The following is a 26,143-nucleotide window of genomic DNA, read 5'->3' on the forward strand; positions in this document are numbered from 1 at the left end:
AGCTTAAAGCTAAGCCAGGTCAGATCTGGTGAACTCACAGCTAAAATAACTTCGGGTCTGTATTTCACAGAAACAGACCTCGAGACTGACAGGTTGAAAGACCGCATAAAATAAGGACAGAGTAGACAAAAGAGTGCATCCTGCTGTTGGTTTAGCAAGCAACTGGCATCTGCAACAAGGAACAATTTTATTCTTTTACTGTGAGCTGCTGCATGACATGATCAAACAGGAATAAATATCTGAAATTAAAGGCCAAAAAAATAGTGCGATTGAATTGCTGATTTCTCTGCAAGGCTCCTTGAGATAAAAGAGTTGTCCCCAGGGAAAAGAGAGACCAGGGGAAAGCATGAAAGGCATGGCTGATGTCTTTTCTGCTTTGCATATAATCCACTGAAAATTGGAATGTCCAAATGCTTGCAATGACACAAGCGGGACTAATACTCTGGGATCACATGAGCAATTATCCGATTCACAGGTGAAGATGGTAATAAAGTGGCTGAAAAGCCAACTGCCAGAGAGAGGGCAAGAAACAGCAGGCTCGCTTGGTTACGGGTTGTGCCACAAACACCTCTTGAGATCAAGCATTAAAAATAATTAGGGCTGGGAAGGCAAGGAGTGAGGTTCCCAGATGGTGTGGGTGATAGATAAGGAGTCATCCTTTTTATCTATTGCCAGGCCACCCGTTCATCCAGTTTTGTGGCTGACTCAGATCTCCGCTGTCGTGAGGGGCTCTGTGCCGGTGGAGCTGTCAGGGCAGTGTTGCTTCCAGCCTGGATTAAAGGTTGGGCAAGCTGTGTCTTGCCTTGAGGTCTGGTTACTTGCTTTTGTGTTTATACAACAGACACGAGAGAAACCCTTGCCAGGGTGAAGATGGGTTGACACCGCTTTCTAGAGGACTAGCAACTGGGAGCTCGAGAGTGGATAACTCTGCTGTGTCACATAGAACTCCCATACCATGCTGTGTAACACTACAGGTAGCAGGGGTGACCTTCACTGAGCCTGTGACCCTGCAGCACGCCTGTTGGAGCCCTTCCCAAAATAATAGTTTCATTCTTGTTTGCTCCAAATAACAGACACAGCCGTCATCCCACCTTAGTCATGACTATCTGCAAACCCAAGTGATGGGACAAAAGGAAACGGCCTCAAGTTGCACCAGGGGAAGTTCGGATTGGATATTAGGGAAAAAAAATTCTTCAGGCATTGGAATAGGCTGCTCAGGGAAGTGGTGGAGTCATCATCACTGGAAGGGTTTAAGAGATGTGTAGATGAGGTTCTTAGGGACATGGTTTAGTGCTAGAGTTAGGTTATGGTTGGACTCGATGATCTTCAGGGTCTTTTCCAACCAATATGATTCAATGATTCTATGACATACTGTTCCAGGTCTACCAGTGTCCACACATCAATTCCAATGTGCCAACAGAAAAGATTGGTCCCTATTTCTCTCATTTTGTGCATGAGAGAGATCTAACATTCGTCTACTGATGCATCCAATCGAGATCTTCATTGGGGAGCACATGGAAGGAGTATCTTCCGTTGTTGCAGTTACCTGCATAGCAGTAACATTTGCAGTAACACTGGGTCTAGCAAAAATCTCTCGCACATCTTCAGCCTCTGGGGAGTAGGGTGGTCAACTCTGGGGTCTGGAAGAAACACAGCTCCTTAAGGCAGCATTGCAGACCTGGGACTGCTTTGCAGTTCCAGGGTTTTTCCTTTAAGCACACAGTCCTAAGCCTCCAGCAGATAGAGTGGTAGGCTTTGCCAGCATGGAGATGTGTCCTGAGAAGGACAGATCTTTGAGAATGGGTGAATAACAGGGCTGGTCAAAAATAGGTTTCTTTCATAAGGTCTGTCTGGAAAGCGGTGGCCAGAAGGTACCCAGATTTTTTGTGGCTATGTTGGTGATGGCAGAGCAGAGCAGACTGTCTTACATGTTCACATGAAGGTTCTTGTGGTGAAGCCACTTTCCTGCTAGCAGGAAGGTATGTGGGCAACCCTGCCATTACAGACATGTGTGACCACACCAGCAGTGTAGGAGAAGCTGTTGATGGGCTTTAGTTGAAAGGATGCCAAGCTAAACTGTCTTGCTTGAGAAGGCATTTTATGCATCCATTTTATATGCTGTGCAGTGACATGCCTAGTGCTTTGTTTCACATCAGAACTAGTAATATCACAACACACAGACTGCACAAATAAGGTGCAGAGAGCACAAAGAGTGCCAGCACCTTCCCATTCCTGCAGCCAGTGATGTTCGAAGACACCCCTTGCTAAGCACTCATAGACAGAAAGGAAAATCTACCAAAAACCCTTGCAGTGTGGCTGTGAAGCAGACTCCTTCCCAAGCCTGTGCCATACAGGATTGTGTAAAGTCCGTAATATTCAGCACGGAGAGGAAAAGAAACTGGGGTTACAGAAGGAAGTCCTTTTTTCGTAGGCATTTGGTAGGGGGAAGCATTTGCAAGGACATGTCCAGAAACCACCCATCTCCAAAAGTCAGTGAGAGGCAGAGGGAACACTAGGTTGTGCTGTTTCCCCAAATTATTGTGTAGCGCTGCTGAGGCTGGATTGCACATTTCTCGAAGGGACTGAGGGATTTTTTTTCTGCTATGAATTAGCAGAGAACTTTGACTACACTGTTTGGGTGTTCTTGCAATGAAATTAATTGCATTTGCTGTGTGAAATGCTTTGAGCACAGAGGCAAAGGCACGGGGTGGGTCTTTATAGGGAACCAGAGCTCCTGCGCTCAAACGCGAGATAACGCTGCTTATATTATAGGGAATGAATGATGAATAACAGCAACTGTTCGGAGGGTTTAATTAGCTTTCCTGTTATTTCAATCAAAAGAGGAAAAATAAATTCTCTTAGGATACAAACTCAACTGTGTGCTGACGTGAGGGACAAATGAATGTCATCAGGGCACGGGAAGGAGGCGGCTCTATCTATCCTAGTCCTTTAAGTGTGCTGAACACTTGAATTCACACTACCTTAAGGCTGAACATTTAGCAAACTGCTGCAAAGTAATCCTGTGTCTCAGTAGGGAAAGAGCTCAAATTAGTGGTGTATTGGCTTTGTTTCCCTCGCACGGTAAAGGAAAACTCTCTACTCCCAAAGAAGAGTTTCTTTGTGTTCCCGCTGTTAAATCGTGGCTTGTGCCCCACAAGGCTTTTAAATGAATACATGAAATCAGTGTGGGGATTTTGAGCTCTGTAAAATTCATTGCTCTGTGCGCGCTTGAGCAGCACACGGGAGCTTTAAGCACTTCGCTTTAATTTAGCAGGGAGCTGTTGCAGCTGCTGTGGCACTTCAAAGACCATTCTGTGTCTCGCTCCTGCACCTGACAAACACACGGCCATGGCGCTGTTAAAGTGCCAGTTTGGAGGGAAAAGGCTTTGTAAGCAGCAGCCAGTGCCGCCTGATGCTCCGAAGCTTGGCTATAACTGCACCATCTCTGCGTGTGCTGCCCCATCACTCCAGTTCGATCCAGCTAATCCAGCTTCATACCAGCTGGGACCATCCTGAGCTTCTTGTCCAGTCTCTTGCCTAAACATAGACCACATTTGCCGTCTTCTGTCTTCTTGTGGGGTCTCTGCGGCACTTCATAGTCAAGGAGGGTTTGGATATTTTCAGTGACAATCTTTTTTTCTGCAAATCACATGCTGAGGACTCTTCCCTTACTAGCAGACATGTTGCAGATGTGCTGGGACATGAGCAATGTTCTTAGAACCAAACCACTGTCTTCTCTTAACAGCGCCCTACAAATCTCACACATTTCTAGAGCCATAGGACGTGTGTTGTGGATCTGAGAGAGCTGAGAAAAGATGAGCTCCATAAATAATTGGCAGGTGATAAATGGTGGTAGCTCTCCAAGATCCAGTGCGGGCAGGACTGGGCCATCTCACCTGCTGTTCTCACAGCCAGAGAGCCAGACTGACCAGCAGCCCTTTCCACACCACAACTAACCAAATAATTTTAATGCAGATGTAGTATTTACAAATCTGTGCTCTTGTGCCTGCCTTCGCAACCCCATTCCTGAGTTGATGGCTGGAAAATAGCCATGAGATGTAGCAGACTGGTAAGAAACTGAGAGGGTTCTGCTGTTTAGATCACCAGGCTATGTCCTATCTGAGTCATCAGCAGCCAACAGCTGCAGATGAGAAGGCTGGTTTGGGTCACCCAGGGGGATGAGGCAGCTGTGAACCTGAACCATCTGCCTAGCTGAGCAAAGCAAAAGCAGCAATTCAGTAAAACTGGCCAATGCATTTTTGTCTGCTTGGTAAAATAAATATAAAATGAGTGGCTGGATTCAGCTTGCTGTCTGTGAAATGAAAGCTGCCAGTCGTGCAGGGATAAGTGCAGGTCTATGAGTAGGCACGTGTTGAGGGACCTGCCCAGTAACTGTCCTGGATGCAGCGTGATCACAGAGCACACTGCCAGAAAGAGCCATGCTCGGGATGTGTGCTCATGTCACAAAATCACAGGAGCTTGGAAGAGATGTCTGGAGATCATCTCATCCCATCACCTGCTCAAAGCAGGGTCACCTACATGCACCAGGTTGCTCAGGGCCATGTCCAGCTGAGTTTTGAATATCTTCAAGGATGGACAATCCACAACTTCTCTGGGCAACCCGTGCTAATGCTCAGTCATCGTCACAGTAAAAACTGGATCTCCAGCCCTGTTTCTGCCAACCTCATCCCAAAGGGTACATTGCACAGATTTCTTGCCTCCCACAACAGAAGGCCCAGACACCTTGGCAAGACAGATGTGATTCATTTTATCTGTGCTGTACCTATTTCACAAAGAGAGAGGAAACTTCAAAAGCCGAAGCCAGCAATTGGGCTTTTAGAAGATCCTCAAAATAATGAAAAGCATCACGGATACAAGCAGCAGCTTTTAATGCTTCCCCCCCGCCGCCTCCCCCCGCCATTCAATTTCGCTTTTTTCTCTTTTTTTGGCTGTCTAATGAAAAGTTTTAAAAGGACATAATTCCCTATTCAAGCAAGAAGCTACCTCTTACTAACAGGGGTTAGGAATAGTGCTTTTATTTTACTGCCTGGCAGGTTTTTTGGGGAGCTTTTTATACAGAGGGTTGACAGAGAGCTGGATACACGATGCTTCATTGATCTCAGCTGTGCCTGCCTTCCTAAGCTGTGTTGTGACCATTTATACCTCAAAGCTACTGAAAACAAGGCATTCGCTTATAGGAAGTGCAGTCATATCTGTCAAAGACTATAAGACTGTAGTCCCTTATATGACATAATAACTGCACAAACAGGCACTGAGGCTCCAAAATAGAATAGTTTAATTGGTTTGCTTTCCCAAGGAGATACTGTGCCAGACAATGAAGCACAACAGCTTAAATGTATGCTTAACAATAGCTTCGTCTATAAATAGGATATTTTTAAGCAATGGGAAGAACATTTGCAGTAGAACTAGATAACATTTTTCAGATGAAGAGTTTATTTGCTAATAAATACAGTTACAGGCTGGCTGAAACTATCCACAGACGCAGACTGAAATCAACTAATGTTTCCTGCTACAAAAAGGGGAACTCTTTCTTTTTCTTGATGAATCAGAAAACTTCTGTTTTAACATTTCAACATGAAACATTTAAATCACTCACTTAAAACTCTTCGTCTTAGAATTCACCTTGATTTTATTGCTTTATTTGGAAAAGCATACCCCCAAATTAAATGAATTATATTATTTGCGGTCCATCCCACCTAAATTCTCTCAGCTTTATAGCAGGGAAAGCAAAAGATTTAGAAGAGACTTTCTCAGTCTGTTCCCATAGGTCTGTTCTAGGGCTTTCCTTGCTTTTCCCAGTGTCTTTGGAGTGTGAACATAATGTACAGCTGGTGAGCTTGTCTTTACAGCTGATAAAGTGAGTTACACCAGGGTCATGTTGAAATGAACCCTGGATGCAGGTCAAGTACATAAAATAGAGTTCTCCTCCAGCGGCCTCACGTTACAGACCTGATTTATGTTTCTAGTGCTCGCGGTTCTGTTTGGAGCCTGGCATGGTTACATGCAATGTGCCCAGCCAAGCTTGAAAGCTCCTCTTTTCTCAACTTGCTTGGATAAGATGGGGAAGGTAAGAGGCGTAAGAATCAGCTCTAAAAGTCAGAGATTGATGGAGGTAACACCAGCGGGTCTTGGTGCACCAAATGCATTTGCTGTCTATAACCTGTGGGAAGAAAACTTGCTGAAATAATTCTTGCTAACAGACAAAATATGCCTTTTTCAGGCAATCTAACACTTGAAAAGCCTCATTAATAATGGCTGCAAAGTGTGGAGAAACTATAACTTCTATCTGTGGGTCGCAAGGCATTTTGCAAGTATTATCTGAGTGTCAGAAGATAAAAAGGAAGAAATCAATCTAGGCCTGATTTTCACAGAGGTTTCATGGCGGTGCCTGCAGAGATTATTGAAAACATATAAGCAGATTAAGCACATGTAAGTCCTCTTAAAAGCAGTGGGGTTTAGACACCTAACTTGCTATTGCTTTTTCCAAATCATAGTCAGAAAAGGGGACATTTACACTAAGCAACTTCAGGTGTCTAATGCGTGTGCTTAGGTAGACTGTGATGTCCCTGCATTGTGCTGGAGGGAAGACAAAGCTGCATCACACTCCTGCTCTGAATCACGCTTGGGAGGACTGTCTGAGATAGTGTGACCCATGACATAATATTACAGTTCTATCAGGTCAAACCAAGGTTCATCTGCCCCAAAACCCAGCCTCCAGCAGCAGCCAGACACAAATACTGAGGAGAAGGGTCAAACAAGTCTGGAGACGCAGTTCCACAGCACATCCTCCCACTGCCCAAGAGTCACTAGTTCAGCCACTTCCTGACTTCATGTATAAGAACCCTTTACGGACATTTCCTATGTTAATTTGCCTAATTATATTTCCAGCCCGCTTATGCTTTTGGCTTCTCCTGCATCTCCTGGCGATACTTTCCCTACTTTCACCGTGCACTATGCAAACAAGAACGTTTTCCTTGTTCTAAATCTGCAGCCTCATCATGTCATTGCATAGTCCTTAGTCCCAGTGTTATAACACTGAAATGAATAAAATCATTAAAAAAAAAATAATAATAATCCTTCTCTATTCACTATCTCGGTGTCCTTCACAATTTCATATGCTTTGATCATATCTTCCCTCTGTCATCTTCCCCAACCTGAATGCTCCTTATCTATCTAGTCCCTCTGCATAAGAAATTGTTTCCTGCCTATATAGAGAGCCTGTGGTTAAATCTTGATGTGGGTTGCTACACCAGTCAGTGAGGATACACTACCCTTGCCCAATACTGAAGTACAGATACCTTTGATATGTCACACAGCAGGCGTTGGACTGTGCCCAGTGCCAGGACTGAGCAGAGGAAAGAATGAGAAAGAATTGTATTGGGCTGGTTGTGTGGAAGAAATGTGTGAGTTAAGAAAATAATAAGCCAGTTCAAATAGGCTCTTCTAGGCGTGCATTTCTGGACACAGAAATCTTGCGTCTCTGGGATTCACAGATCACAAAAGCCTGCAAACCTTTTAGGAGAAGCCACAGATCTTGTTTTTTTTAGAAACCACGTAGACCAGAAGCTACTCTAATGTATTCACACCTTGGTCCGTGATCTACTTAGTGGTCACAGCTCCCAAAGAGGCCCTTAGGAAGCGTAGATTCTCAGTATTTACAATCATCGGTACAAATATACATGACAGAGTCAAAATAACTCAGGGTCAGCGACCACATCCACAGTTTGGGTGTGCTTCTTATTCATTTCGCTGTGCTCAGGTGTTGTTCTCAGAAGCTGGGTTTCTAAAACTGGTGGAGAAAGGGTTTCTTCAGTAATCCTGCATGCTGCCCATCTCATCTCATTTTTCAAAGTTGCCTTTCAAACTAGAATGGAAAAAAACAAGACTTTTCCAACTTGAGGAGACAACAGCTGAAAAACAGAGACAGAACAAGAAAAAATAACAGGTTGCAATAGGTGAGAAGCGAGTAGCAAAGTGTGTCCTAGAGAAGTGGGAGAACCGTGCTTCTCCTCCATCTGCTCAACACTCTGCCCACTTGGCTGCTGGGGCACACATTTCTCTCCCATTTTGACAAAAAAAACCCTCCTGTGCTGATCATAGAAACCATCCCACCTCAAGTTTGTCAAAATTGCCCTGTTTATCCTGAAACCATGAATCTTCTTTCTGTTCAATTTATTGATTTAAGAACATGAGAAAGATATTTTTCTAGGTGATCTACAAAGGGAAATTATCCTTGTTTGTGAATGTCTGCTCATTCCCTCATCCTACTGAGATGGGTCACATAAACAAAGAGGTTTGCAGACATGCTGAATTATCACAGATTAGCAAGTTATTACCGCTCATTTAAGTTAATATGGTTTATGTTACATTATAATGTGCTGGAAGCATGCAAACATCTTCACCTCAAGATGACGACCAGTAATCTGTTAAGCCACGATACCTTTGGCTCATGGAGTGCATCTCCCTTTTTGAGGGCAAAACTGTAATATTTACCGCTGGTTTAGCCAGTGACAGGTGACTGCTGCTGTGACATATATAAAATTTGCATGTCTTAGCTGCTTGAGTCAGAGCACATGTAAACATCCATTTGAAATGAAGCAGACCATATATTTCAATGTCTGCAAACAGAAATGTGTTTGGAAGAGGAAACAGGTGATTTTCTTTCCTGGGAGCTAAACGCTCCTTGTGTCTCCCATCATCCACAACCAGGGCCAGCCCAATAGAGCTACAAATGCCAAATTCAGCCCAGATCCTGTCCCTGGGGGGTCTGATATGCTGAGCAGGTTTACCACAGCTGCAACCATCTGCTGCTGATGTTAAGTGGGATTTTCACACACTTGAACCTATTGCTCAGGTGGCATTGAAGATTTTTGCCATAACAGTCCCAGAGCAGCAGGAATCTCTGGGAATCTGGTACCAGCCATTAGGCTCCTTCTGTATTTTCCTCTCTCATTTTAGTGCATGTAACATCTCTACGCTCTATTTTTTTTAATCTTTATAGGTTTCTCACCACCCTGTGCTGCCAACCTTCCCCTCTGCCTCTCCAAACCCTTCATACCTGTCAGTATCAGTGGAAATGTGATCATATACAAGTATTGGGGATTTGATCCCTTGACAGTGCCAGGTGCCTTGATTTCCAGGCTGCTTTTCCCTCCCATACTTGTGCCCCAGTTCCCTGCACACTGCTGCCTCTTGCTTTCATTTGGGCTGTGAAGCGTCTCCCAGAGCAAAGCTGCTCTCAAGGGCTCAGAGCTGAGCTGGTGAGCAGCTCCAAGCAATGCGAGACAGCGGTCCTCAGGACACCTTCTCCCTCCTGACCTACAGACAGGTGAGAAAAGGATGTAGGGAAATATAGACACGAAGGTACACAGCCAGGATGACGAAAAGAATGAGGATTTTTTTCATTTTGTTTTGAATGCTTTCCATAGAGTCAAGAATAAGCCAAAATATCCCGTCCTATCTGCAGCAAAATGAGAGTAGTCTACAAGTGTTGTCTATCCAAGTTTGCTGATGACACTAACCTGGGAGGAGTGGCTGACACGGCAGAAGGCTGTGCTGCCATCCAGAGACCTGGACAGGCTGGAGAGTTGGGCAGGGAATAACCTGATGAAATTTAACAAGGGAAAGTATAGAGTCCTGCATGTGGGCAGGAACAACCCCAGGTTCCAGTATAGGTTGGGAAATTACATATTAGAGAGCAGTGTAGGGGAAAGGGACCTGGGGGTCCTGGTGGACAGCAGGATGACCATGAGCCAGCACTGTGCCCTTGTGACCAGGAAGGCCAATGGCATCCTCGAGTATATTACAAGGGGGGTGGTTAGTAGATCCGGAGAGGTCCTCCTTCCCATCTACTCCGCCCTGGTGAGACCCCATCTAGAATATTGTGTCCAGTTCTGGGCCCCTCAGTTCCAGAAGGACAGGGAACTGCTGGAGAGGGTCCAGCGCAGGGCAACAAAGATGATGAAGGGAGCAGAGCATCTCCCATGTGAGGAAAGGCTGAGGGAGCTGGGTCTCTTTAGTTTGGAGAAGAGGAGACTGAGGGGTGACCTTATTAATGTTTATAAATATATAAAGGGTGAGTGCCACGAGGATGGAGCCAGGCTCTTCTCAGTGACAACCAATGATAGGACAAGAGGTAATAGGTACAAACTGGAACACAAAAGGTTCCACTTAAATTTGAGAAGAAACTTCTTCTCAGTGAGGGTGCCAGAGCCTGGCCCAGGCTGCCCAGGGGGGTTGTGGAGTCTCCTACTCTGCAGACATTCAAACCCGCCTGGACATGTTCCTGTGTGACCTCATCTAAGCGTTCCTGCTCCAGCAGGGGGATTGGACTGGATGAGCTTTTGAGGTCCCTTCCAATCCCAAACATACTGTGATACTGTGATATGTTATATCTGGTTGCTGTAGGAGGAGGAATGTACCAGCAAGTGATGTATGAGTTTATTCAGCTCCAAAATTCACCTTGTCCATTGCTTTGGATTAGCCAGCAGGACATTTTGGGCTTGCTACTCATTTTACAGTGTAGAACATGTGCAAAGATATAGAGACAGCAAGAAAACCCTTCTATAAGTGCATGATACCTCACACCTTGGAACTGGCCTACTGAATCATAGAATGTCCTGAGTTGGAAGGGACCCACAAGGACCATCGAGTCCAGCTCCTGTCCCTGCACAGGACAACCCCACAGTTCACACCATGTGTCTGAGGGTGTTGTCCAATCACCTTTTGAATATTTTCAGGCTTGGGGCTGTGACACCTCCCTGGGGAGCCTGTTCCAGTGCTCCAGCACCCTCTGGGTGAAGAACCTTTTCCTAATATCTAACCTAAACCTTCCCTGGCACATCATCTGAGTTTGGTGATTCTGTGGTGGGATCCCTGATGTGAGTGACTTCTTAGATATGGAAAGAGGAAAAACAATGTGAGTGACCATTGCTGAGAGAGGAGCCTCAGGAGAGGCTATGTCTCAGCAGAGAGCATAAGCAACTTCACCTCATTAATAATCTCATTTTTAAGGAGGAAGAGTGTCATCTTGATGCTTTCTAGTGTCTGGGCTTTGCTAGCGTGCAGCTCTCTGATGAAGGGCATACCACTGTTAGAAGCATTTTGGGGTTGAAGGAATTAAGGATCCTGTCTTCTACCTAGAGCTGAAACAAAAATTGCTGTGGGGCTTAAAGCTGTTTTTAACAAGAGTACGTAGCCTGCCAGATCTGATGAGAGATTAGCAATTTAATTATACAGGCCCTGGCTTCCTGCTTCCCACTAAGTGCCTAAAACCCCTCTAAAGAGACCCATTACCTTGCCTTATTTTTTTGCTCTTGCATTAAGTTGGCAGTTCAGAGCAACATAAACAGAGAAGCAGGACTGGGATTCCCTTGCAGAGGTCTCGGGGTTTTACAGCTAAGTGCCTGCTGATGGATCTGTCAGAGCAACCCATGGGAGCAAAACCTGTCACTCCCTGGCGTGACCATTAGCTTTATCTCCAGCATCCCCACAAGAGCTTTCCATTTGTCCCCTATTGAACTCACTGAGGAGAGAATGGGCTTTTTCTCGGGCTGCTGGGTGACTTTGAGAGAGAGGGAGGCAAAGCAAGCAGACGAGCTGTGGGCATGGGGATTTGGGGCAGAAAGCCTCAGCAGGAGATTTTGGGGATGTTGTAGTGGATAGCTGCGTGCTGTTTCATGTGAGAAACAATTGAAGGACAGGTAGACACTGCTGAAAAACAGGTGACATCCAACCTACTGAGCTCCCAGGGGCTGTTTGAAGTAAGGAGCCAGGAGGAAGAAGAGGCAACCGAGGCCTTTTTGTGTTTTCTGTCATCAGGAAGAAAATTTATTGAGGATTGTGAGTTCCCATAGCATAAGCAATATATTCTCTAAAACTGTTTTGCTTTCCAGCACTGGTTGTGGAGAATTTTCAGACAGTCCTGCTTCAGAGACGCTCTTCAGAGGTGGGAATTGACTTGTGTTGCTTGTGCAAGTCCCACCATGCACATAGCCATTGCAGTCCTCATGTATTGGCACCTCTGGATTCAGCCCTGCTCTACTCTCCCAACATCATTTACATCCCCAGCAGGCACCCACAGATCCATAGCATTTGGGTGCCACCACTGTATGTACTAGAGCTTGGTTTTGCAGTAAGGTTCTTGCTAAGGAATATAGGCAGCAAATATCATGTGTTTTTAACAGATATTTTCCTGAGAAATGCCTTTTTAACTCAGAAAAATGGTGATTTCTGTGACCCCTACACCTTTGTACATCCACAGGGCAGAGCTGGGAAAGGATCAAGCCCGGAGCACCAGGCTGCTGCCAACATAGATGCTGGCTGTCTGTTTTACCTAAAATCCTTTACAAACCAAAGCAAGAACATTGACTCTGCAAGCGGCACGGGCAATCTTGTGAGGATGTAATGGAGCATAATCAGTGACAGATTTCTCATCTCTATTCCATCACTGCAGTATGAGGCAGAATCACCACCGATCGTTTTAGCAAAGCACTGTGATAGAGGAGACCATGTCCTGTTCAAGCTATTTTTATGTCGTGGGAAGCCAGGCTTTGGTTTCTGAAACAGGGAGAAATGCATTTCTCTTTGGCCAGCCGTTTGGCCTTGGGGGTCAGTCCGCTTTGGGGGTGGTGCTGGGGTAGGGAGAGGATATAAAGCAGGGTGCAATGCCACTGCTTGAGGTGTTATGGTCTCCCCGGTGCCTGACTTGTGTGATCTGATCACACCTTCAGAGACCAGCCACACTACAGACTTGGGATCAAAATGTCGTTTCCTCAGATCCTTTTGTCAGGGGTGTTGTGCCTTTACCTGGAACCATCATGGAAATTTGGCTAATGCATCTTATGGTTGTGTAGGAGCACCGGAAACACTTTGGTACCTCCTGCCGTGGCTTCCAGCCTTATTTGCTGGAACAGAGTGTTTATGGGTTGAGGGCTGTAAAAAAGATGGGGACAGACTTTTTAGCAGGGCCTGTTGTGATAGGACAAGGGGTGATGGTTTTAAACTAGAACAGGGGTTATTCAGGCTGGACATGAGGAAGAAATCTTTTACACTGAGGGTGGTGAAACCCTGGCCCAGGTTGCCCAGAGAGGTGGTGGATGCCCCATCCCTGGAGACATCCCAGACCAGGCTGGACGGGGCTCTGAGCAACCTGATCTGGGTGAAGATGTCCCTGCTCATGGCAGGATTGGACTGGATGAGCTTTGAAGGCCCCTTCCAAACCAAATTATTCTATGATCAGGGTACAGGAAGATGCCCTCTGGTTGTCCCTAAACTAAACATCATTCCTAGGACTACCTGCAGTGGCAGGAGATCCTGTATAAACATGATATGTCTAGCAGGAGATGCTGTGAACACAGGAGTTTTGCAGAGTGCCTGGAGGAGTTAAGTCCCTCCTCTCTGGAGAAGAGAAGAGAAGACTTAGGGGGGATCTCATCACAGTATTCCAGTACTTATAGGGCAGCTGCAAAGAAGATTTAGAGTCTCTTTTCACAGGGAGCCACGTGGGAAAGAAAAGGGGTAAAGTGTACAAATTGCACTAAGAGAGGTTTCATCACAATATAAGAACCATTTTTTACAGTGAGAACAATCACAGTATTTAAAGTATGGCTAGAAAGAAGTTGGAGACTCCCTTTTCACAAGGAGTCACATGGAAAAGACAAGTGGTAGTGGGCGCAAGTTATTCTTGTGGGACACAACAGGGAAATTTTTCACAATAGGAGCAATCAGACATTAGAATAATCTCCCAAGGGAAGCGGTGGATTCTCCAACATTGGGCACTTTTAAGATTCAGCTGGACAGGCTGCTGGGCCATCTTGTGTAGACCGTGGCTTTGCCATGAAAGGTTGGACCAGATTATCCTTGAAGTCTGTCCCAACATGGTGTTCTGTGATTCTGTGATTCTGTGATTCTACGAGTGTGAAGTGACTGAGCCAACCAAGATGGTCCTTCCCACCTCCCTCTTGCTGCTGGCCCTTGCCAGGCCTTGAGGAGGAGGTTCATCCCACTGAGCTGCTGAGGGTGCCTCCAGGAGTCAGTGGAGGAAAGTCTGAAGGCCAATGGGATGAATGTCCTTTTTTTGGAAGTGCATGTTGGTCTTCTTTGACCATTGTCAGCCAAATGAGGCCTGTGTTGGCCAAGACATCACTCCTGTAGGGAGCTCGGTACGGGCGGAATGAATCTGGTAGGACTGTGTGTCAAGTCACGGAGAATGGCATCCCCCAGAAATCTCACACTGCCTGAATCCTTCCTAGATCCTTGACTCCCCCAACCAAGTGCTTCTCTTGTGACACCAAACCCAGTCAGAAAACAGATGATTTTTTACCCTTCACCATCCTGAGGAAGAACATTAAAGTACAGCAAAGTGTAGCAAAACTACAGGGCAATGAGTGAGATCCCAAACAGTATTTTCTTTTTTGAGTTACATATTTGGAGCTTTTTTTTTTTTTAGCAAATAAAATCGTGCTGAGGTCTGATTCATGTTTTTTTAATGCCTCGGAAGTCTGCAGTGTCATTCTTCTGGTTTGGCATCCTAATTCAAAGTGAAATACATGAAGCCGAAGGAGTATGTCAAGGAGTTTCTCTAGCTTTCATCATCTTTTTTTCCATGAGCGTGCGCTGTCCTTTTTTAACTGACTAGGAATGTGTAAAAAGGAATAGAGGGAAAGGCTTGGTAATAAAATGTTAAAGAGATTTTTGTTATTATTTTCAGTGGTACCAGGACAGAGCCTTTATGCATATAATTTCAGCTAAACATTCAAGTACTGAAACTCCTTCTTACCAAGCTTATAACAACTCACTGCAGCGTACTTGCAGGACATATTAACAGCTATTAATAGACGCTGTCAGGAGCTGGATACGCATCATAAGAGGAGCTTTATTTTTGCACAACATAAGGATATGAAAAAATATGCGAGGATGAGGCGCAAGCTGCCGCGGCTCTGCAGACCCTCGCGGGTGCCGGCCGAGCTCCGGGTCTGCTCGCCCCTGCCCAAGGTGAGATGCTTGTGCCGGGATGGAAGCGACAGCTGGGGGGTGCGGAGGGCTGGGATGGGGCAGCGGTGGTGGGAGAAATTCCATTATGGACTTCTGTAGGAGTTTCCCCAAACTGAAATCTTTTGAAGATGGAGGGGGATAGAGTGGGACGGGGAGGTAGGGACCTCTTCCCTGAGAGATGGAGACCTCTGGGATGCCCTCTGGCCAGGTTAAATGAGAGGTTGCTTCATTACATTAAGTCTCTTTGAATTCAAGCTAAAAGAGCAAGTGGGAACCCACAGGCGCTGCTGAGAGTGGTGGGTCGGGAGCAGGTTGGAAAAAAGTCCTCCCTAATCTCCATTTGTGGTCAGTAGAGGTGCAGCTTTCTGCTCCCATCTGCCTCTGGAGAAACCTCTCCCTCTTTCTCACTATGTGCAGAACAGTCACCTAAATACAGGGTTAAAATCACTGAAAGTCTCCCTGCCATCTCCATCCCTTGTCACTTCCACAATATTTTATCATGCACATATTTTAAAGCTTCAGGACATTGCTTCTTCATGAGTCATCCAGCTCTGTGAGCTAAAAGCCCATGTGTCACACAGCAGGAAATCTTGCAAATGTTTCTAAATGCCCAGCCTTACAGGAAAGGCCAGGGAAATACCCTGTCATTGCCTGAGGACAGCATCTGTGGGCTGTGTTGGATGTGAGCTAGAGGACGAAGGATGCAAGAGGATGTGAAGTCTGCCGGGTCGAGTACAGGACATTGTTTTGGTACATTTAGGTGTATTGAATTCCTCTGTGCCTCTATGTATCTCACTATGAATAAGTGATAATGCAAGCTGAGAGCATTGCACCCACCGCATCAGGCAAGTTAATTCACTTCTGCTTGCAAAATACCTGGGAATCTTAGAGCAAGGTGGAGACGGTGTCCCATGTTCACTGCAGAAGACCTGGGCAATAAAACCCTTCAGCAAACACGGTGTGATGGAGAGAGGCTTACCTGCCTAAAGCCCCTCTTATGTGAACTCCAGCTGAGGATGGAGTAGCACCAAGGATAAGGACTCGTGTTTGCATCGCTGGGCCCCCAACCCCCTTGCTTTGCCAGAAAGCCTAATAGCAGAATTACGGGCATGCATCACCAGGGGACTGTAAATATCATTTTTAATTAACTGGCTAGTCTACAGAGGAGACTTTGTGCAGTGCTGCAAGACATGGGAACAAAGTTCAGCCTGTCCCTGTGACAGAGCTCCAAATTTCCCCTGCTCTTTCGCAACCCAATGCCAGCAAACAGATGTGCTCTGTGCCTCTTATTTATGCACTCCCAAGAAATTAGCACCCTGTTAAGCTACACAATGCAGTGCATTTATTTTTATTTCACTGTGCTGCAGCCTTTCAATGTTAACTCTGCACTCTTACTGGAATCAAATCCAGGCTAGCACTAAGAGCTGTGTAAATCAAGGCCCTATGAATGTATGAATTTTGTGCAGTAGAGCTAGTGCCTATAACTTCAGATAAAGCATCCCCCAAGCTGCAAAGTCAAGTGTTTGATCCAGGTCCAAAAGGAAAAGGACAGAGGAGGAAGATTTAACTTCCAAATACCTGAAGCTAGTACTGTGATTTGTCTTCAGACCCATTTTAAGGCAATAAACAGCTATATTTATATCTCCTGAATGTGCCTATTATTTCAAGATCTCACCCAAATGAGTGAAAGTAACGTGACAAAGCAGCACTGTAGGGAGCCAAAAATGTATGAAAAGCAATTGATCCATTATAGATGCAGACTCAGGCAAGCTCAGTCTATTTTTAATCATTTTAATAATGCAGCTGATTTGCTACATCAAGGAGGGAAGCTGAAGAGGGATCCCTACCAGCAAGATAAATAATAGGTTCATGAGGCTCAGGGACATCTGGACATCTGTGAGCAGGAGCATGGCACAGTCATCTCCCTGGGAAATGGTATCACCAATAGGTCACCTTGAGGGATGGGAGAGCCCAAAGATAAACAGATGATAGTTCGGGAAAGCGAGGAGAGAAATCAGTTGGATGTTGAATTGTGGCAAATAGGATTAGAAAAAAAAAAAAAAAAAAAAAGAAGGTTTTTGTTAATTTAAAAAAAAAAAAAAATCTATTGCTGTGATTTGGGTAGGTGAATGGTGTTGCAGAGACTGCTGCCATGGGAGGCAGATTTGGGTATGGATAGGCTAACCAGGTCAAAGAACTATCGTTTTCTTCATGTTCTCCTGCTTCTCCATGTTCTTCATGACCACAGCCCTCTCTCCCCATCTGAAAAAGCCAAGACATATCTGAGCATCACCCACTCACTTTGCCTGTGCCAAAGACAAAATGTCTCTTCCATCCTTGGGTGGCTTGTTTGGCTCCCAGGGAAGTCTGGAAGAAAGAAAACTTGAAGTTTCCACTCCTTTTTCCAGAGTGGCCTTTAAATGAGAGTGCATGTGAGAAGGACAAGAGACAGATGCCTTCTAGACAAAAGATGGCTTTCAGGGCACACAGTTAAATCATGAAAATACAACTATGTTCTTAGTTACAGAGAGCAGTGTGAGGCCACCAGGGCAAGAGGGACCACCCATGAGGAGAGAGTAATGCAATGGGGACAGTGAAAAAAGACAGCAGCTACTTTGTCCAGGCAGGAGATGAGATTTTGGTTTAATATAGTCACAATAAAACAGAAATGATAGCCACGATTTTTAAACTTGAAAGCTGAGCGCTCCACAACACCTGGGACTCTTCAGAGGCAGGATGAGCTGAGGTTCCGTTTTGCTGATGCTAAGCTCGCTTCAATAAAACAAACAGAAATGTCCCTGTTAAAGGCTGTAAAAGGCTGGGTTGAGCTTGATGCTAAACCTGCCAGGGTAGAGCGACTCCGGTCATCTCTTTCCTTCTTCCTAATACCTCGGGGCTGCTGACATTTCCCATCTGGGGACTTTCTTATAAAAACGTTTATCTTGTTGTCGTGTGGAAGCGGCATTTTTTCTCCATTATGGAGTTATGTCAATCCCACGGCAGGCGAGAGGTCAGGAATGGGACTCCCACGCTCATTCTTCATCTGGCGGCACGGGCCAGCCCCAGCCTGGCAAGTCCGTCAGCTGCCAGCAATGGCTTCTCCATCCCACTGCCAGCGAGGGGTTGGACAGATACATGGGACCTCAGCTGGCCCATTGAGCAGCCCTCAGACTTCTTGTAGCCTTGCCCAGCAGTGCACTGTGTACCTGCAGGCTTTGCCCACACAGTTTAGGATGGGGAGGAAAGGCACGTTTTTAACTGAGGATGCCATTGTGCCTGCTCAGCCCCTTTCTCCAAGGATGGTCTTGCAAATCAGGTTTTGACAGCAGCAGCACAGTTACAGGTCAAAGTAGCTGCCACTCCATGGGGTGTCATCATTTTGGGATGAACACAAGACTTACAAATAGAGGGAAACAAACATACATAAATCCTCTTATTAAATTTGTACTGGAGTACTGTTTCCAGTTCTGGGCTCCCCAGTTTAAGAAGGACAAGGAATTACTGGAGGGAGTCCAACACAGAGCTGTGATTAAGGGTCTGGAGCATCTTTCTGATGAAGAAAGACTAAGGAAACTGGGTCTGTTCAGCCTGGAGAAGAGAAGCTGAGAGGGGATCTCATCAATGTTTATAAATATCTCAAGGGTGGGTGTCAAGAGGATGGACCAGACTCTTTTCAGTGGTGCCCAGTTATAGGATGAGGGGCAACAGGCACAGACTCAAGCACAGGGGGTTCCATCTGAGTGTGAGGAGAAACTTCTTTGAGGGTTCCAGAGCCCTGGACCAGGCTGCCCAGAGAGGTTGTGGAGTCTCCTTCTCTGGAGACATTCAAAACCCACCTGGGCACATTCCTGTGTGCTCTGTGTGAATGTATTTTAGTGGGTGGGTTGGACTAGATGATCTCAAGAGGTTCTTTCCAACCCCAGTCATTCTGTGATTCTGTGAAATAATAATAATAATAAAGTATAATTGCTGTGAGAGATTCAGGTAGCTCTTGTTCAGTAGATCGGGGCTATAGGTTGCTTAGGCCATTGATCAGCAACTGCTGTCATACTGCTTCCACGGCTTCAGCTTGCACATACCTTCCATGCAAGCTTAGCAGTAACATCTAAAGGCCTGGTGACTTCACATTTCTTTCTTTTAGGGGTCAAAGTACTTCATGGAGAACTTTGTTTTGCGGAGTCTGGAACTGGCTTAGGCACTTAGGAAAATTCATTAAAAATTTGGGACAGCTTTTCTTCTGGAACTGAAATGTAAGAGCGGTTTCACTGGGTCAGAGCAAACATCCATGCAGTGTCCCATCTCCAACAGTGGTTGCAAGTGATGCAGAGGGAAGAGTGGAAAACCTACATGAGACTTTCGTTGGATATTCTCCCACCCTCCACATGTTTTCAATTCAGGGACCTCCTGTGTTGAATGAGGCCTCTAGATATCCAGTATCCCTCTATGGATTTATCATGCTGTAATTTTTCCAGTCTTTTTCTGAATTCAGGTACAATTTTACATCCTTACTATCCTTTGGCAAGGAGTGCTGCAGATCGGCTATCATCTGTACTTGAATTGCTTCCTTTAATTTGTTCTGAGTTTGGCTCCTGCCAGCTTCTTTTGATGTACCCTTATTCTTGTATTGGGCAAAACAGTGAACAGTCAATCCCTTTTCGCTCATCATTCTGCAGATCTCCATAATCGGTCCTATAGGATCTTTTTTTCCAGACTGAAGAGTCCACTTTGCTTACTAAGTAATTTTTATAGGAGGCTTTTTGTATATACATTTAATCATCTTTACTGCCTTTCCTTGAATCCTGTCCCTCATCTCTGTATGTTTTCAAGAGATAAAGAGATCAGAAGATAGTATTCAAGATGTAAGTGAAACCTAGTTTGATTCAGTGGCATATCAATATTCTCTTTTCCTTGCCCCTTAGTAATTGTTAATATTTTCTTTGCTTATTCCACCACTACTGAGCAATGAACTGACGTTTCATAGAACTATTGCAATCCAAATATCTTAGTCCTGAGTGAGCCCAGAGCCCATAATTTTATATGTGAAGTTCAGAACATTTTTCCTGCCATGAACATTATTTCACATTTGGCTACATTAAAATTAATTTGCTGTTTTATTGTTCATTCACTTAGTCTTATCATATCTTTTCTGCAGGCCCTAATTCTCACTACCCTGAATACCATGGTGTCACCTGCAAACTGTGCTCCATCGTTATTCACCTCCTTTCTCAGGTTGCCTATGAATAGGTAGAGCAGTGCGTGTCTTTGCCCAGATCCCCAGAGAAAACCAAAAGACCATTTCCTCTTGTCTTTATTGCACAGACTCAAGGTTTGCAGGACTCCTTCTCTGGAGATCTTGTGTCATAGCTAGACCCCTTCGTAGAATACAACACAATACAATTGTTTTTGTTGGAAAAGGCCTTTAAGATCATTGAATCCAACCAATAACCTAACACTGCCAAGTCCACCTCTAAACCATAGAATCATAGAATCGTTTTGGTTGGAAGAGACCCTCAAGATCATCAAGTCCTTTCCACCACTGCCCTGGACAGCCACTTCCAGTGCTTCAGAACCCTTCTCATGAATAAATGTTTCCTAATATCCAATCTGAACCTTCCTTGGCACAACTTGAAGACATTTCCTCTCATCGTATCACTTGCTACTCAGGAGAAGAGACCAGTACCCTCCGTGCTACAACCTCCCTTCAGGTAGTTGTAGAGAGCTATAAGGTCTCCCCTCAGCCTCCTTTTCAGTCCCAGTTCCCTCAGCCTCTCCTCATAAGACTTATTCTCTAGACTCTAGTTCTCTAGACATCCTTAGATGAAGTTGCTGTTATTTCATCATGGAGCATAGCTTTGAGTTTGTGCCTTTCATGCAGCATTAGGTTAATGCATTGGAAAATTATCACCAAGGCCTTCAGCTGACATTGCAAGCTACTTCATGATGGAGTTGACTTACAGCATCGTGAATCAAGGTGAAGGCAGGTGGCAGTGGCCTGGGTCAGTTGGAGTCTGCTGGGCTTCACACTTAGCTCAGGATTCAGTGAATGACCACAGTCCAACCTGGAGGTGTCAGGTTGATGAGTTCCTACATCCAGGTTTTTGTGTGGGAAGGAAAACTGCAGGTGGAAGGAGGGTTTTTGAAGCTGATGTTTCCCTTTCATCCTGGAGTACAGGACCTACCTCTTCACTTTCCCCGAAGGGAACAGCTCCACGCTCTGTTGCAGCAGACCTATTATTTGCTCTGAAGAGGAGACAACATAGAAAAAGCTGCGTAGGAGACCAAAGACACTCATCTTCAAATCCTCGCTTTGATTATTTCATAAAAGTTCAATACTAGTTGGGTGGAAACACATCCTGGATTGTGACAGCTGAGTTGCCATCCCATCCTATGCTTCTGGGATGGCAAAGGCCCTTCTCCAAAAGGGCTCTCACCCGTATTTGTCATGCATGTTCATAACCCAGAATTACTGAAGACTTGACCCCTTGGCTAAACCAGTGGAGGTCACTTGGGGTCCCTTTTCTGGTGGGTTCCACAACCCAGACATGCTTTTTGCTTCATGCAGGAATAATCTGCCTATTCTTCTTCCCAGACTCCTCAGCTCCCATCTTTGCAAGCTAAGCTAGCCCAAACGTAGCATCCTGGGACTAATTAGGCCCAGATCTGTTCATTAACCCTTTCTTGTCAACTTTTAGTTTACCCACTAAACTGTGTGCTCTGGTTTTACACCCCTGTCTTTGTAAGCCAGCTTTTGCAAATTGAGTTGTTTCTTACCATCACCAACCACCCTCACCCCTGAAACTCTCCTAAGAAAACACTTTTGGGACCCCGTGTGTCCCCAAATAGCATTTCAGCTTTTGAAAAACATCATATTTTGCTGAAATCTCATGTTGGCAAAAATATTCCAACAGTCTCCACTTTTCAGCTCTCTTCTGATATCTTATTCCCAAATGGTAGAAGAAAACTAGGAAGGAAGTGAAGGGAAAATGTGGGTGGAGAAGAACGTCCTGTTCTGCACAAATACCCTGGTGTGTTGTCAGATGGATGCTCTGCTTTAAATAGAAGAGGTCTCATGCTTGCAAAGGCCAAAATAATAAATTCTCATGAATTAGAAAAGATGGAAATAATGATTTAATAAAGAAAGTGTTTAGACTTAGTGCATTAACGAATCAACCAAGTTAAAGCTTCTCATTATCACATGCAGTCTAATTTCTTTATATACCTATAATGCACACACACATGCACAGAAGCCTTGGGAATAATCCCTGGGGAACTCAGGGAAATTTTGTTTCTTGTTTGTTGTATTTGAGAGGCTATTTCCATAACACGGGTCATCTGGGGTAAGCAATGTTAAAGTGAGAGTTAGAAGAGAGTCAGTGGGATAGATTCAGAGGTCTCCAAGCTTTTATGCGTTTGAAGAAGTTCTTCTGCTTAGATCTGATTTTGTGGCTCTGATTTCTGCTATCCATGTTTTACAAGGGGTTCAGTGAAACCACTTTCTGCACCCTGGTGACCTTTTTGTTTTTACCATCAGTATTTTTTACCAATTTTTTCAGTTTTTAGTAGAACAATGAGACTTTTTTTTCATCTTCTGCACATTTTCTGTATTTTAGAACTTTTCCCATTGTGCTTTGCTTTGAATCTGAAAAGTTTAGTGCAATTTGAGGGAAAAATGGACAGATAGAAACCCTTAGGTACAAAACACCCTGCAGTCTATCAGTTAGGAAAATTCCACAGGAGTAAGTTATTTTAGCAAAGCAAATTTTACACCATCAGCATTTTCCCCAAACTTCTGACTGTCTCTAAAGACAGTTGATATTGATCAGTAGGAGGATTGCTAAGCTGAACATTGCAACTGCAAGAATCTAAGAGCTGGTGTATCTCAACTCTCTGCTATTTTTCGTTGTGATGATGGAAACCCAGATCATGTAAAGCCGAGCCTGGGTGAGAACCCATGAACCCATTCATCCTTCTTGCCGTCACTAGCAGAGCATGTGGTGGTTTTAGTGCCAGGTGTGGGAATCAAGGGAGCCATTATGTGTTTCCTTAAGCCATTTTCTTGTGCCTGGCACTATTTTCACCATCAGTTTTGAAATAATCTTGAAATTCATCTTTGTGAAGACAAAACTCTGCCTGTTTTGAAGTCAAAGAGTCTGTCACATGGACACTGCATTCTGACCCTGGAAGATGTGTCCTGTTGTTTATCTTTGTGGCCAATACAATGCAGCTACAGGGACAGTCAAGGGCCAGAAGTGACATGGTTGCCCTGTGCTATTGCACAGAGGGATCCTACAGAAAAGTATCTTTAATTTTATATTTCAGTATTTGACTCATAGCCTTTGTGCAGTAGATGGGGTGGGGAGGGGCAAAGTGATCACGTTTGGTTCCAGTAAAGTTCCTGTTGTTGTCAGATGGGTTGGACAGTAGTATCAGTTAGGGGCAGACAAGTGCATGATTCAGTCCTGGTGAACCTCTGTTGACTCATACTGACACAGCCTGAGCACTGCTTGCTGTGGACCAGAGATGGAGACCTACAAAAAGACAGTCATGTGTCCTTGTAGCCAGTCTGCTCTTGCAGAAATTGCAGAATCATAGAATCATTTTGATCGAAAGAGACCCTCAAGACCGTTGAGTCCAACCATTAACCTAACTCTGGCACTAAACCATGTCCCTAAGAACCTCGTCTAAACGTCTTTTAAACACCTCCAGGGATGGTGATTCCACCACTTCCCTGGGCAGCCTGTTCCTATCCCTGACAACCCTTTCCATGAAGAAATTTTTCCTAATATCCAATCTAAACCTCCCCTGATGCAACTTGGAGCCATTTTCTCTTATCCTATCAGTTGTTACCTGGGAGAAGAGACCAACACCTTCCATGTTACAACCTCCTTTCACGTAGCTGTAGACAGCTATAAGGTCTCCCCTCAGCCTCCTTTTCTTCAGGCTGAACATTCTCAGTTGCTTCAGCCGCACCCCATCAGAATTGTGCTCTAGACCCTTCACCATCTTGTAGCTAGATTCCTGGGATCTCTGAATTTCCACATATGGCAGAGTAGGTGAAGCCTAACCAGCAATCAGACCTTCCTTCTTCTGTAAATACATTCTGAAGAGCACAGCATGTGAAATCCTGTCTGCAGTGAAACCCACGTGGCCCGTTGTAGTGGTGAGCAGTGCATGCCAGCTCACGCATCATTATAATGCATCATAGCTCCCCGAGTTTCCACCGCCTCCAATGTAATACCCTCCGAATATATTTCTTTGTGGTTTGATACATGCTCATTGAAACACTCCTCCACTCAGACCGGTGAAGATAGACGCTTCATCAAAGCTTTAATGAAAGGGCAGCATGTGGATGATGAACAGGTTTTCTCTGCAGTAGACAAGCTTCCTGTGCTGGGTTTATTCCTGGAGCAGCTAACCTATTATTTGATGCAGGGCCTTGTGTGAATGAGAGCTGGTCCATCCGGAAAATGAATTACGTGCCCTTCTTTGGTATTGAAACTATCCATCATAATCGTGTCCCAAATGGTCTATCATGTTGTTGTCTAGTAAAACTCGGCCATGAGAGGCAGCTCCTGTTCAGATGCTGATGCTAGATGTCTGAAAATGTGATTTCAGCTGTAACTCTGAGGACATTTAGTTGGAATTTATGACTAGAGGAACCTCTAAGCTCCATCAACCCTATCCATCTGACAATTTTATAAATAATACTGGTCTTCAGTTTCTGAATCCTTTAGGACAGCCTTGTGTTTGGTTTGTTTTTTTTTTTTCCCAGTACCTGGAATATATCACATGCAAGATTTCAGCTTGAGATTTCAAACTGTATGGGCACATATTAAATAAATAAAAAGAGCTGGGTGTAGTAATATAGTGGGCTTCAAGGAAAGCAGTTTGGTGAACCTGGCACTGTCTAGGGTGCAGGAGACTTCGGCACTGCTCTTGGACATACCAAGACTTTCAATATTTCTCCTTTTTGTGCCTTGTTTTTTTTTTCTATTTGGTTCCCAGTCAGCATTAACCAAAATTCTTGAAGGATCCCCGTTGGTTTTAGCTTCAGCTGGGTCTGGTCCACCAGTACCTTCTGCTACATGCGGTGCTGTGAGAGCTACAGGCAAAAACAGCTAAGGAAGCAGAAATGTCACCTTTTCTCCATTGGGTTAAGCAGGAGCAGATGTGCGAAGGAACAAAGAGCACTTTAAACTTTCCATAGAAGTTTTCTCCCAGCCTGGAGGAGACTGAGGGGAGACCTCATGGTGGCTACAGCTTCTTCACAAGGGGAGGAGGAGGAGCAGGCACTGAGCTCTTCTCTTTAGTGACCAACGACAGGATCCAAAGGAATGTCAGGAAGATGTGCCAGGGGAGGTTCAGATTGGACATTGGGAAAAGGTTCTTCACCCAGAGGGTGCTGGACACTGGAACAGGCTCCCCAGGGAGGTGTCACAGCCCCAAGCCTGACAGTGTTCAAGAGACTGAACAACACCCTCAGACACATGGTGTGAACTGTGGGGTTGTCCTGTGCAGGGACAGGAGTTGGACTCCATGATCCTTGTGGGTCCCTTCCAACTCAGGACATTCTGTGATTCATAAATACAGTAAAAGAGTCTGGCCCTGAGAAGGACTGAGCATCCCAGATGGAGATTCTGCAAAGTTGAAGGGGTTGAGTGGTGGGAGGACATTTCATAGGGGCTGCCAGGGTGTTTGCAGAGTCAAACCCTGCAGGATTATTTAAGATTGTTCCCCTTTGTACATAACCTCAGCAGTCACCACAGCACTCACTGTAGACTGATGCCTTGGGGAGTGGGTAAGGGAATCTATTAATACTCTTAGGAAAAAATTAGCATCCAAACAACTTTTGTTTCCTTGTTTTTTACACGTCTGTGCTCTCCTCTGTCACTAGCTACAGCACAGAGCCTGATATGCTCTGACAAAGAGCTATTGATGCTGTGCTTGTGTGAATTGGCCCAGCACTGGTCACAGCCAACTTCTGTGGGACCTGCTGCCCCCGTTTTACAATACGCTCCAGTGTGCTGAGCCATTTGTGAAAGGTCAGAAATGAACAGAGAAATGGACTGGAGTCAAAAACAAGTAGTCCTATAAATATCAGTCATAGTCAAAGGCGGTTTATTCCATT

General features: G+C 45.0%; 1 protein-coding gene across 2 annotated transcripts in view; it reads left to right on the top strand.

Annotated features, from left to right (window-relative positions):
* FRMD4A (FERM domain containing 4A) overlaps nt 1-26,143 on the top strand; it is a 388,388-nt gene that overhangs the window by 134,340 nt on the left and 227,905 nt on the right. The gene's annotated exons all lie outside the window — the stretch shown is intronic.

The sequence above is a fragment of the Patagioenas fasciata genome, chromosome 1 (genome assembly GCF_037038585.1).
Source record: "Patagioenas fasciata isolate bPatFas1 chromosome 1, bPatFas1.hap1, whole genome shotgun sequence".
Lineage (NCBI taxonomy): Eukaryota > Metazoa > Chordata > Aves > Columbiformes > Columbidae > Patagioenas > Patagioenas fasciata.